Source organism: Lolium rigidum, chromosome 3 (genome assembly GCF_022539505.1).
Source record: "Lolium rigidum isolate FL_2022 chromosome 3, APGP_CSIRO_Lrig_0.1, whole genome shotgun sequence".
NCBI lineage: Eukaryota > Viridiplantae > Streptophyta > Magnoliopsida > Poales > Poaceae > Lolium > Lolium rigidum.
In genome coordinates this window covers 360,776,393-360,790,344 of record NC_061510.1, presented here as the reverse complement: position 1 = coordinate 360,790,344, position 13,952 = coordinate 360,776,393, and the positions used below count along the sequence as shown (strand labels likewise).

General features: G+C 51.4%; 1 long non-coding RNA gene across 1 annotated transcript; it reads left to right on the top strand.

The window, feature by feature from the left end:
• Positions 1-12,577: 12,577 nt before the first annotated feature.
• Positions 12,578-12,898, top strand: LOC124703716. The gene is made up of 3 exons (XR_007003228.1): positions 12,578-12,613; positions 12,696-12,749; positions 12,836-12,898. It is a non-coding gene; the product is annotated as an uncharacterized LOC124703716 (long non-coding RNA).
• The last annotated feature ends 1,054 nt before the right edge of the window (positions 12,899-13,952 follow it).

Sequence of the window (13,952 nt, the reverse complement as noted above, 5' to 3'; positions counted from 1 at the left end):
CGGTACTACCGGTACCAGTAGCGGTAGTACCGCTATCCCTACTGGTACCACCCATCAGTACCGCTCTGGAGACTTGCCTGAGAAAAAGTCCCACGGATCAAGGTTCAGTACCCTTGCAGTACCTTGAGCGGTAGTACCGCTTGAGAGCGGTAGTACCACCTTGGTACCGCTTGAGTACCGTAACTAAAGTTACGGCAGTACCGCTCTGGTGCCGCTTTAGTACCGCTTGGTATCCAGTAAGCTCTGGAGGCCATTGCGGTACCTCAAGCGGTACCAAGAGCGGTAGTACCGCTATGTGTCCACGTGGACTAGATCTGGGGGATTTCGAATCCAGGGAGGTAGTACCGCTTAGGCAAAAATCGCAGATAACGGTTGGATTTCGGGGGGCCTATTTAAAGGGCCCTTCTTCCCCAACACGATTTTAGCTCTTCTCTGTCTCTCCTCCATTGTTGCTGAGCTTAAACTTAGTGGATCTCCCTACCTACCCAATCAATCTTGCTCATACTTTGAGGAGTGGTGGAGGAGACCCCGATCTATCGTTCTACCGAGAGAAATTTCACCAATTCGTGGTAGTCCTTAGTGGATCTTGTTGGTAGGGTTCCTATGGTGGGATCTTGGAAGAAGTGCTCCTATGGAGGCTAGCTTGGAGTTGTGCTAGCCCCATAGGGTGTTGGGAGCCTCCTAGTGTTGTGGAGCTCGCCCCAACCTTGTGAAGGAACCACCGCCTCGACCGGTGCCTTAGTGGAGAAAAGGGAGCCCCTTTGTGGAGCTCTCTTGAGGAAGAAGGTGAGGCCTTCCTTCGTGGTGTGGCCGTCTAGTCTCTTGTGTGAGACTAGCACCTCCTCAACGCAGACGTACTCCCTCTTGTGGGAGGAACTGCGGGAAACAAATCCTCGCCTCGACTCCGCGCCCTCCGGTTGTCCCGCTCCTTACTCTTACTATCATGCTTGTTCCTTTACTTGTTGCACTTGCCTAGGATCACACTAGGATCATCTCCATCACTAAAGCAATCACCTTTACCTTCCGCTTCGCTAAAAATTGAAAAAGACATAAAAATTGTGTAGCGCCCATTCACCCCCCTCTTGTTCGCTACGATCCATTCAATTGGTATCAGAGCAAGGTTTTCTTGCTCGGGCTTTACCGCCTAAGAAATGGCCGAACAAGACAAGGTTGTGAATGGGTCTCCTTCCCTTGTGCCACCCGCTCCATCATCTACCATCGATAGCACAACGGCTACGTTGGATGACCTCAAGAAATTGGAGTCATCCATCGTTAACCAAATGAAGGCAATGATGATGGAGTTGGTTGCACAAAAGCCAACCCCTATCGTAGATCCTAAGGCAAGTGCCGAGGACCCCCACCAAAAGCTAATCAATTTCCTCTTGTTGATTTTGTCGCGCAATCAACAAAAGATCCACAAAAGGAAGGGCTTGGGGAGACCGGCACTTCAACAAAGGGGAAGGACGAGACACCGGTTGCGGAATGTCTAGGGGTAACCATGCGGTGCCACCACCAAGTGATTACACCATAAACATTCCAATACCTATTCCACATATCTTGTCACATGGTTCACCACCATTACTTGAATCAAATGGTTTTGAGAATTGGCAATTCTTGATGAAATCTCATGTGCGCAGCGCGTCTACCGAGCTTTGGCGCATCATCGAGGAAGGATACTCACCACGAGACCCAAGGAACTTGACTAGGAGAGAAGTGGTGGATGACCAACTCAACGCCACCGCCATCAACATGATTCACATGGTTGTCACGCCCAAGGATCGCGCTCATATCCGCTCGCTCAAGACCGCCAAGGAAGCATGGGATAAACTCGACAAGCTCTTCCTCGGAAATGAAAGCATCCAAAGCCCTCGTTTTGATGAGGTGAATAACATGGCCGACAACTTCGTCATGAATGAAGGAGAGACCCCCGAAGAAATGTATCGGCGCCTTATCGCTCTCGTCGTACAAATGCAAGATCTTGGAGCAACGTTTGTGGATGATCATTGGATCAAGCGCAAGTTCTACAACGCTCTCCTCCCTTATGAGGAAGTAAAGTTGACGGCCATCCGCCAAAACGCCTCCTTCCGTGCTATGACATCCGATGAAGTCCTTAGCGAAGTCATCGCTTTGGACATCTCCAAGAAGAATGCGGAGGATCTTGTTGCTCGTGCCCACAACACCCGCAAGCCCAACCTTGCATTGAAGATGAAGGTACATGAGGCTAGTGAAAGCGATGAGGATCCTATTGAGTGGGGTCCGGATGATCTCAAGACCAACTATCATGAGCACATGGCTCTCGCCGCCAAGAAATTTTGGGAGGGAAACAAGTCCCGAAGCACAAGACCAAGAAGATCACGTGATTCCCCAAGAAGCTTCTCCAAGAGCCCAAGGGAGGGGCAAAGGGGGAGAACATGCTACAATTGCGGCGACAAGAGTCATTTTGTTGCGGATTGTATCTATGAGAAGAGAGAAGACAATGGTGGAAGGCTTGTCCGCAGGGAGAAGTTCAAGTCACTCTCCAAAGGATTCTCCAAGTTCTCCTCCAAGCCCGATGACGACAAGGTATCCTCCACCAAGAAGCCAAGAGCCTTTATCATTCGTGAAGAGTACTCCTCGGATGAAGATGGGGAGCATGAGGACAAGTGCTCCAACAAGGAAGGGGAGGGAGTGGCCGCCATCGCCATTACCACTTCCTCTATCTCCCTCTTCGACTCTCCTAATGAGAACCTCGACACCAACAACGCCCGTTGCCTCATGGCAAAGGTATCCTCGGAGGTAGAATCCCCTTCCAAACCCACACCCCTATCTAATGCTTTATCTATTGATGATGCCACTAGTCTCACCATTACGCGTGAGATTGTGGGGTTGGATTCTTTTCTCACTAACATGCAAGGGGATACCAAGACTCATGTTGGGGCTCTCTTGGCCCAACTTGGTGCGGCTCAAGACCTTATAGAGGAGAAGGAGAGGCTTGAAAGGGAGGCGGCAAATGAGATTGCGTCTCTCAATCAAGCTCTTGAGGAAGAACAAAACTTGCGCATGTCTCTTGAAGCGAGTGTGATCACCCTTGAGGACTCTAATGATGCCATCATCTCTCAACTCACCAAGGACCGAGATCATGCTCTTGGATTGGTGGGTGAGCTCAAGAAAGAGATGCTTTCTCTTGAGGAAGCCAATAAGAAGAAAGATGAGGAAGACCCCAACTCTTGTCATGACGAGCTTGTTGATCAAGTTGCTTCCTTGAAGAGGCACAACGCTCTACTCTTGGAAGTCAATGCTCTTCAAGAAGAAGCCTTGGATGAGTATTACCGCTTGTGCAAGGAGAAGACATCATGTTGCAACCATGAAGAAGAAATAGCCACTCTTGAGAACGCCAAGGCCAAGCTTTTGAGTTTGAGTGGCATGCAAGAAGAGTCCTTAGTGGAATGCCTCCGTATGAGCAAAGAGAAAGTCACTTGTTGTGATCATGAGGAAGAAATAGCCTCTTTGAGGAGGAGTGAAGCTAAGCTCATGGAGGTCAATTCCATGCAAGAAGAAGCTTTTAAGAAGTACTTTCCATTGAGCAAGGACCGTGCGTGTTGCAAGCATGAAGAAGACATGGCCAAGATAGAGAGTGACAAGCAACTTCTTAAGAAGATGAACTCTCTCCAAGAAGAAGCTTTGATGGAACATTTCCGGGTGAACAAGGCAAAGGAAGTTCAAGTGTTTGATATCACTCATCCCCAACCGGAGCATGAAGATGAAGTAAACCGCTTGAAGGCCAAGATTGATAGACTCCAAATCCAAGCTAAATACTTGGAGGGAGTCATTGAGGCCAAAGATGGAGTCAATGAGGGCTATTGCAATGAGGAAGGAGCGGCTTACAAGCCGAAGAGAAAGAGAAGAAGGAGGACCAAGAAGAAGAACAACAAGGAGAACATAAGGATCAATCATGAGGAAGGACATCCTCACTCAAGGAGGGGTGGAATTCCCGACGTCACCACACCGGACTTCGCCGGCTCTAACAATCCTTCTCATGTTCTTTTCGTTGATTACTATGGACATATTCGTGCTCGCTTTATTGGTCCTCTAGAGGACAATGTTGATTGGACTATTTGGGTTCCCAAACCCCTTGTTACTAACATGATAGGACCCATTGAAAAATGGGTACCTAAATCCAAGACTTGATTCCTTCTAGGACTATGCTTCCGGTGGCGCTAAATGGGTGGTTGATAGTGGAGCCACAAGTCATATGACCGGAAGCAAGGATATTGTTGTCGACCTCGAGCCATCTAACTCTACCGTTTCATATGGCGACAACACGTGCTCTAAGGTATTGGGTCTTGGAAAGGTGGTGGTAACACCCGACATTTCACTTGTGAATGTCCTCCTTGTCGAGACCCTTGGTTACAATTTACTCTCCGTTCATCAAATTGCTCATATGGGACTATGTACTTTTTTCGATGAACATATGGTGGTCCTCTTGTGGAGCAAGACACTACGTGTAGCCTTTGTTGGATATGTAGAGAACAGGTTGTATGTTGTTGATTTCTCCGGAAAAACAACATCCTCCGCTCTTTGCCTATTCGCTAAAGGTGACAAGGGTTGGTTATGGCATCGCTGACTAGCCCATGTCAACATGAGGACTTTGCAAAGTCTCCACAAGGGTGGCCACATTCTCGGACTAAAAGAGGATGTTTCCTTTTGCAAAGATCGTGTGTGTAGGGCTTGCATACAAGGAAAAATGCATGGAGCTCCTCACAAGGCCAAGACAATCATCTCTACCACAATATGCTTGGAGCTCCTACATGTTGATCTCTTCGGTCCACCATCTCATGAAAGTCTTGGAGGGAAGAAGTAGTGCCTCGTCATTGTTGATGACTATTCACGCTATTGTTGGGTATTCTTCTTCAAGTACAAGAGTGAGACTCAACGGACCATGATGGAGTTTGCCAACCAAGTTCAACGCAAGTACAACGCCACGATTCTCGCAATAAGGAGCGACAATGGAACGGAGTTCAAGAACTACACCTTCGATGACTTCCTCGGCGAAGAAGGAATCCAACATCAATACTCCTCGCCATATACTCCCCAACAAAACGGGGTCGCCGAAAGGAAGAATCGAACCTTGATTGAAGCCGCCCGAACAACGATGATGGAGTACAAGTCAAACTACAACTTTTGGGCGGAAGCTATTTCTACCGCGTGCCATGCTACTAATCGCCTATACTTTCGCAGGGGTCTAGAGAAGACACTGATACGTCTCAAACGTATCCATAATTTCTTATGTTCCATGCTAGTTTTATGACAATACTCACATGTTTTATACACACTTTACATCATTTATATGCATTTTCCGGCACTAACCTATTAACGAGATGCCGAAGCGCCAGTTCCTGTTTTGTGCTGTTTTTGGTTTCAAAAATCCTACACAGGAAATATTCTCGGAATTGGACGAAATTAACACCCAGGGTCTTATTTTTCCACGGAGCTTCCAGAAGACCGAAGGGGATACGAAGTGGGACCACGAGGTGGCCACACCATAGGGCGGCGCGACCAGCATGGGGCCCGCACCGGCCTATGGTGTGGGCCCCTCGAGCGCCCCCCGACTCTGCCCTTCCGCCTACTTAAACTCTCCGTCGCGAAAACCCTATTACCGAGAGCCACGATACGGAAAAGTTCCAGAGACGCCGCCGCCGCCAATCCCATCTCGGGGGATTCGGGAGATCGCCTCGGCACCCTGCCGGAGAGGGGAATCATCACCGGAGGGCTCTACATCACCATGCCCGCCTCCGGATTGATGCGTGAGTAGTTCATCCTTGGACTATGGGTCCATAGCAGTAGCTAGATGGTTGTCTTCTCCTCATTGTGCTATCATGTTAGATATTGTGAGCTGCCTATCATGATCAAGATCATCTATTTGTAATGCTACATGTTGCGTTTGTTGGGATCCGATGAATATTGAATACTATGTCAAGTTGATTATCAATCTATCATATATATGTTGTTTATGTTCTTGCATGCCCTCCGTTGCTAGTAGAGGCTCTGGCCAAGTTGATACTTGTGACTCCAAGAGGGAGTATTTATGCTCGATAGTGGGTTCATGCCTCCATTCAATCTGGGACAAGTGACGGAAAGTTCTAAGGTTGTGGATGTCTTTGTTGCCACTAGGGATAAAACATCAATGCTTTGTCTAAGGATATTTGTGTTGATTACATTACGCACCATACTTAATGCAATTGTCCGTTGTTTGCAACTTAATACTTGGAAGGGGTGCGGATGCTAACCCGAAGGTGGAATTTTAGGCATAGATGCATGCTTGGATAGCGGTCTATGTACTTTGTCGTAATGCCCTGATTAAATCTCATAGTAATCATCATGATATGTAAGCATCTCTATTTGTCAATTGCCCAACTGTAATTTGTTCACCCAACATGCTATTTCTTATTGGAGAGACATGATGCGTGTAGTTGACACGTCCGTTGGGAACCCCAAGAGGAAGGTGTGATGCGCACAGTAGCAAGTTTCCCTCAGTAAGAAACCAAGGTTTAATCGAACCAGTAGGAGTCAAGAAGCACGTCGAAGGTTGATGGCGGCGGGACGTAGTGCGGCGCAACACCAGGGATTCCGGCGCCAACGTGGAACCTGCACAACACAACCAAAGTACTTTGCCCCAACGAAACAGTGAGGTTGTCAATCTCACCGGCTTGCTGTAACAAAGGATTAGATGTATAGTGTGGATGATGATTGTTTGCGAAGAACAGTAAAGAACAAGTATTGCAGCAGATTGTATTCAATGTAAAAGAATAGGACCGGGGTCCACAGTTCACTAGAGGTGTCTCTCCCATAAGATAAATAGCATGTTGGGTGAACAAATTACAGTCGGGCAATTGACAAATAGAGAGGGCATGACCATGCACATACATGATATGATGAGTATAGTGAGATTTAATTGGGCATTACGACAAAGTACATAGACCGCTATCCGAGCATGCATCTATGCCTAAAAAGTCCACCTTCGAGGTTATCATCCGAACCACTTCCGGTATTAAGTTGCAAACAACAGACAATTGCATTAAGTATGGTGCGTAATGTAATCAATAACTACATCCTCGGACATAGCATCAATGTTTTATCCCTAGTGGCAACAACACATCCACAACCTTAGAACTTTTCGTCACTCGTCCCGGATTTAATGGAGGCATGAACCCACTATCGAGCATAAATACTCCCTCTTGGAGTTAAGAGCAAAAACTTGACCAGAGCCTCTACTAATAACGGAGAGCATGCAAGATCATAAACAACACATAGGTAATAGATTGATAATCAACATAACATAGTATTGTCTATCCATCAGATCCCGACAAACACAACATATAGCATTACAGATAGATGATCTTGATCATGTTAGGCATCTCACAAGATCCGACAATGAAGCACAAAAGGAGAAGACGACCATCTAGCTACTGCTATGGACCCATAGTCCAGGGGTGAACTACTCACTCATCACTCCGGAGGCGATCATGGCGGTGAAGAGTCCTCCGGGAGATGATTCCCCTCTCCGGCAGGGTGCCGGAGGCGATCTCCTGAATCCCCCGAGATGGGATTGGCGGCGGCGGCGTCTCTGGAAGGTTTTCCGTATCGTGGCTCTCGATACTAGGGGTTTCGCGACGAAGACTATATGTAGGCGGAAGGGCAGGTCAGGGGGCCACACGAGGGCCCCACACAACAGGCCGGCGCGGCCAAGACTTGGTCCGCGCCGCCCTAGTGTGGCACCACCTCGTGGCCCCACTTCGTAAGTCCTCCGGTCTTCTGGAAGCTTCGTGGAAAAATAGGCCCCTGGGCGTTGATTTCGTCCAATTCCGAGAATATTTCCTTACTAGGATTTCTGAAACCAAAAACAGCAGAAAACAGGAACTGGCTCTTCGGCATCTTGTTAATAGGTTAGTGCCGGAAAATGCATAAATATGACATAAAGTATGCATAAAACATGTAGATATCATCAATAATGTGGCATGGAACATTGTCGTCGTGGTGAACAGACAGATGCCATAGGATGGCTTAGATTGGGGCCGAATGGACGCAAGAGGATTCGGGGGAGGGTTTGCGATCAGGTGGGAAGAGGTTCCGGATGGTTTCCTCAAGAACTTGGCCTAGGCCAGAGGTTGAAGAAGAAAGACACAAGGAAGAACTCCCTCTAGATCACCATGTTCATAGATTCACACAGGTTACAGGCTCTGCCTTCACACATACACGCGTCTCTCTCTCTCTAGTGTTCCGTTTCCGCAAGGAGGGCTGCCCCCTCTCCTTATATAGGGGAGAGGGTGGCTTACAGTGCAAGAAACCCTAATGGCATCTTTGACTGGACAAACTACTTTACAAGACTACTGTACAAAGCTACTTTAATCATAGATGACACCGGAGTCCTCTTTAATCAGGGCTGCTGACGTCCTCCGGCTTCTTTGACCGTCATCCTTCCCTTTATCGTCATCCCTTCGTTTAAAGCAACTTTGCTTAGCTCATCCTTGTCCTCTAGCAGGGAGAGAATCTTTGACTATCTTTGCCGACAAGCCCTTCCTTCCGGTGGCCCGGCACCTTTTCTATCCGGTTCCGGTGTCCCCCTTATGAGGATTCCGGCACAGCCTGTTCAGCCAAACGCCTATCTTAGACTCCGGCATGAACATCTAACCGGTATCCTGATGGCTCAAACCATCCGGTTTGGCATGCCTTTGGCATACCGGGGGTCATCCCCCCAACATTAGTCCCCGAAGCTGGTATAGTCTGGCGGATCCTATCCAACAGACCGTGCCAGGTTCCTATGTCTTTGGATACCGGTTTGATTCATCCGGCGTCACGCTCAGATCCGGCATCTTTGCACGAATCCTCCTCATCTTTTCTTTGCAAGTCATTCCCCGGTATCTTATCTTCCGGTATCTTAACCATTTAACGCCTCCTCGGCGAAGTCGAGAATATCTCGGGACCCCGCGCCTGACAGACATGCGCACTGTAACTGACGCGCCAGTGTCAGTTGTCAATTCGCTTCGACTCCCGCGCGCCCATTTAATGCACCACGGCGGATCCCACTAGCCGTTCCAGATCTCTGTGTGCCCCCGTGTGGCCTTCGGCTTTCTTGCGTGTATCCCTTCGACGCGTGGCGGCCCATGGGGCGAACCGCCGCGGGCCGCGAGGCGAAACGCCACGGCCCAGCGGTTTCCAGCCCACTTCCCTTCTTCCTTATAAGCGCAACCGCCGTTCCTTCTTCATCTTCTTCGCATTCTCCACTCCCTTGCGCGCAGAGCTCTTCGCCTCCGCGCCTTTGCCATTTCCCGTCCGCCGCTGCTCGCTCGAGCCTATCGCCCGGCGAACTTACTCCTCCGTTCCGCCGGACCTCACCGCGCGGAGATCCTCAGCAGCAACTTCACCGCTCCCACCGCATTCGCGTTTCCTCAAGCACTTCTTCGCCTCGCCGTCGACGGACTTCGTCGCCGGCCGCGAGCTCGCCGTTTCTCCCGCGAACTTCTTCCTCCGTGACTCCGCCGCCTCAGGTTAGGCTCGATACGCCTTTACCCCTTTCTCTCTTGCACTTTGGATCTTGGGGACGGTAGAGTATTTATTCGCTCTTTGTTTTGCTTTTCCTCTTACTCGTAGATCTTCGCGCGAGGGTTCGTTTGGGGGAAACCGTTTCTCGGTAGATTTCGGCATCTCCTAGATCCCCATGTCTAGCGAAGGATCTCTCCCTGCTGCCACCTCTAGCACCCGAGATAGTAGCGCTTCCGACGGGATGGATCTGGCATCCAGCCGGAAGCAAGAGGCCGGTACATCTAGCCGGGCCTCCGGAAAGGACAAGACACGTGGAGCCTGGAGAGGTTCCGACGTGACCCAGTACGAGATCGACTGGCTCTACCGGTCCAGGAGGATTCCGGAAGGAGTCACCTGCCGGCTTCCTCGCGGCGAAATCCAACCGGTGCTCGAACCCGGTGAAGCCGTTGTTTTCCTTGCTCATTTTGAGCGTGGCTTCGGCCTTCCTGCTTCTGATTTCTTTCGCCAATTCCTCGACTTCTATCGCCTCCAACCTCACCATCTTCCCGGCAACGCCGTTTTTTACCTTTCTTGTTTTGTGGCCTTCATGGAGGGCTACATTGGCATCCGTCCCGCTCGCGAGACGTTTGCCCGCTTTTTCTCCCTTCGGATCAATTCGGTCCAGGGCAAGGACATTCCCAAGCCCAAGCCGCCCGTTCAATGCGGGTCCTGCATCATCGGCTCCCGCCAAGGGAGCCCCTTCTTTAAGTTCAACGGCCTTGAGTCCTGCCGGCTGTGGCAGACGACGTTCTTCTACGTGAAGAACGCGGGCGACGAGGACCTCATCAACTTGCCGGCGTTCAACCCGGCGCCGCCCACCAAGACCAATTGGCAGTACAACCCCGGAAGGGATCATGCCGAGACGAATCGGGTGGTGCGCTTTATGCAGAGTTTGATGAAGGATACCAACATCTGCTCCGACGATATCATCCGCGCCTTCATCAGCCGCCGGGTGCTTCCCCTCCAGCAACGCGCCCACAAAATTAGTGAGATGTACGGCCCCGGTGATCCCACCAAGATCACCGGCTTGGCCTTGAGCAAAAAGGACGTGGTCCTAAAGGCAAGCCAAATTTGCCAAACGGACATGCCGGATGATTGGGAGTGGGGCCTTTGCCCTCTCAGCGCCAGGAATCCTCCGTCCAAAGATGTAAGAAGATATGCGGCTCGGGTCGTTTTACCAGTGACTTTTGTACCGGTGCCTAATCTTTCTTTTTTCCTTTGTTTTCAGGCCAAAGCCCGCTTCCCCCGGATTGATTCAGACCGGCGAGGCCCTTGCCAGAGGAGGCCCCTGGACAAGTACGATCCGGATCCCGTCATCCATTGGCTGGATCTAAGGATGGGCCGGACTCCATCTTCCCGCCTCGGCAAGTCTCCGCCGGAACCTACTGGTTCGTCTGATGACTTGACCATACTGGAGGTAGCTTTTCTGTTCGTTTTCTTATGCTCTTTTCGTTATTTTCATTCTGTAGACATTCCCTCAGACAGCAACAACCCACAGATCCATGAGCATGTCGCCCCCCTGCAAGCCGAGGTTGGGGATGAGTTCCTGAACAACCTCATGGCCGAAGGCCAGAAGAGTGATCCCCCAGCCGCTGACGCCGGCTCCAGCCATGCCTCCTCCGGCAAACGTCCTCAGACTGAAGTCATAGGAGGGAAGCAGGTTGGCACCAAGCGCTACAAGCAGAGGCGGATGCCGATGTCTTCCGGGTAAGTCTTTATCTCTTTTTATACTTTCTTTGTTTCCACCGAGTTCTTCTCCGGTTGCTTTTTTCCAACTTGTTTCCTTTTTCCTTTCTTTCAGCCCTGCACTTGAGCTTGGTTCTGCCGGCTCCGCTGGCTCCGGTGGCTCCGCGAGGACTTCAACTCCTTCTCCTCATTCAAGTCCGGTACCATCTGGTGCCGGCAACACCTCTGTCTCCCCTTCGGGAGACACTACAAGTTCGGGGCGCGCGGCCCCAACACCTCCAGATCACCGCGCGGAGGAGGACCTCATCTCCCCTCCAGAGACCCAAGACACCGGCGCCAGCAACATCGGCGCCGGCCAGACTGATGCCGGGCAGGCGGAACCTTTGGTTCCTTCTCCCCCGAAGAAGAAGAAGAAACAGGCGAGCTCTTCCCCTACCGCGCCGGATACTTCCGCGCCGGTCTTTACTCCTCCTCCCGAGGCCACGCCGACACCGCCGCTCAGCCAAGGACCTTCCGCGGCCAAGCAGCCGGCGCCGTCCAAGACCCCCAAGATCACCACGTTCCTCAAGCCCGGGGCTTCCCGCGGCAAGGCTGTGGAGGGCGGCGCCTCTGGCGTTTCAGGAGATGTGGTGCTGCATGTCGGCCCCGCCGCGCTCGCTGCACAGGACAAGCCCACCGGCCTCCTGGGCCGGATGTTGATCCGAAGCGCGGGCAAGGACCTGGGGCACCTTCTCCCCTACGCCCAGAAGTGGAATGAGGCGGATGTCTCCGCTTCAACCCGCGGCCTGGGGAAGGACCGCCTTCCGGCGCCAGATCCTGCCGGGGCTCGGTCCACTGAAGAACACTTCACGCGGCTTAAACGCGTCGTGAAAGAGTTCGACGGTGCCTGGTACGATGCTACCAACAATGTGGTGGTAAGTTCTGCTAAACCTCTTGTATTTTTGCTGATGCCGGTTTCTTTTCTTTCCGGATCTTATCTACTCTCCCAGTCCCCGAGTTTTGTGGTGAGAGCGCAGCTCTTAGCGCAAAACTTAACTTAAAAACTTAGCTTGAAACCGGCACTGCCAGTCCCCGAGTTTTGTGGTGAGAGCGCAGCTCTTAGCGCAAAACTTAACTTAAAAACTTAGCTTGAAACTGGCACTGCCAGTCCCCGAGTTTTGTGGTGAGAGCGCAGCTCTTAGCGCAAAACTTATCTTAAAAACTTAGCTTGAAACCGGCACTGCCAGTCCCCGAGTTTCGGGTTGAAACTTTGTTTCTTTCTCACAATTGCCTTCCTTTGAACAGAGCACCGCTGACGCCCGAAAGATCCTCTTTGAGGAACTTCTGTGGGAGCATCGGGACCTTGCTGAGGCCCACAGCCACTGCCAAGGTTTGTTTGGTTTCCTTTTCCTCCGGCATCTTTTCACCGGAATGTTTCCTTCTTTGATACTTACGCATTTTTTGTTTACCAGTTGTTCCGGAAGCTAGTCTCGAGGCCCTGAAGGCCCAGGTCACCAAGCTTCAAGGTACCATCCTTTCTTTTACTGCTAACTTGTTCCTTTTTTCACTTCATCTATTGTTGCTTGCTAAGACTTTTCTTTCCGGTATTTAGGCGAGAAGGAGCAGCTTCTCAAGGAGCACAACGAGGCGCTGGAGGCCCAGAAGACCGCCCTGGGGGAGCTTAAGGAGCAGGCCATACAAGCCGCGGTCCGACATGAGCAAGCCTTGAAGGATGCCCGGGTTGCAGCGGAGGCTAAGCTGGCAGAGGTTGTGGAGGACGCCACGAACACCAACACTGTCTTGACGGCAGAACTGGAGGAGGAAAGGAAGGCGCGGAAGGCAGCGGAGCGCCTTATTGATACCATGACCACCGATCACCGGGAGTACGACCGGTTGGTTATGAAAATAGATGCGCTAGCTCTCCGTAAGTCTTTGCCTTGTCCCTTCTTTTGCTTACAAGCTTTTTTCCTTTTGGAGATATATCTTTGTTCCTTTCTTTTCCGACATACTCTTTTCCGGTGTCTTGTGTTTATGTTTTTTCTTTCTTCCTGTAGAGCACTTCCCGGAATCCCAGGCCTATGCTGTGAAGAAGGTGAGGGAGGATCGGATTGCGCGGGAGTTTCCCAACATGGATGCGCACTAGGACGGGTACGACTATCTTGTCGCCCTCTCAGCGCGGGTTCAACATATGCGCTGCGTCGACCGGCTTCTTGCCGACCTGCCTACTGCCGCCATCCAAATTTTCAAGGTGCTGTGGCCTGAGGAGGAGCTGCCGGAGAACATCACGCTCACCGCCAACCGGCTCAAGGATGCCGGGCACCGGATCCGCGAGTGGCAATGTTCCGCGGCTCGTGCCGGAGCTGACACGGCGCTGCGCTCCGCGTGCTCATGGTATCCTGCTCTTGATTTGGATGCTCTCCAGGGCGTGCGCGCGGATGCTCCCACGGACACAGACCCGGCGCTCACCGCGAAGCGGCAGGACCGTGCATACCGGCTTGCTGAGTATGCCGAGGTCCGCACCTTCATCCCACCCCCTCCTGGTGTTAGAGACTACCTCAGCGATGAGGAAGAAGAAGACGAGGGAGATGAAGGTGAAGCTGCCGGGGACGCGCCGCCGGAAGCTCCCGAAACCGACGCTGCTCCTCCTGAAGATGCCGAGGCCGGTGCCGTTCCACCCGACGCCCCCGCTGCCTGATGACCTCTTATCAACTATTTGCCTGAGACTTATC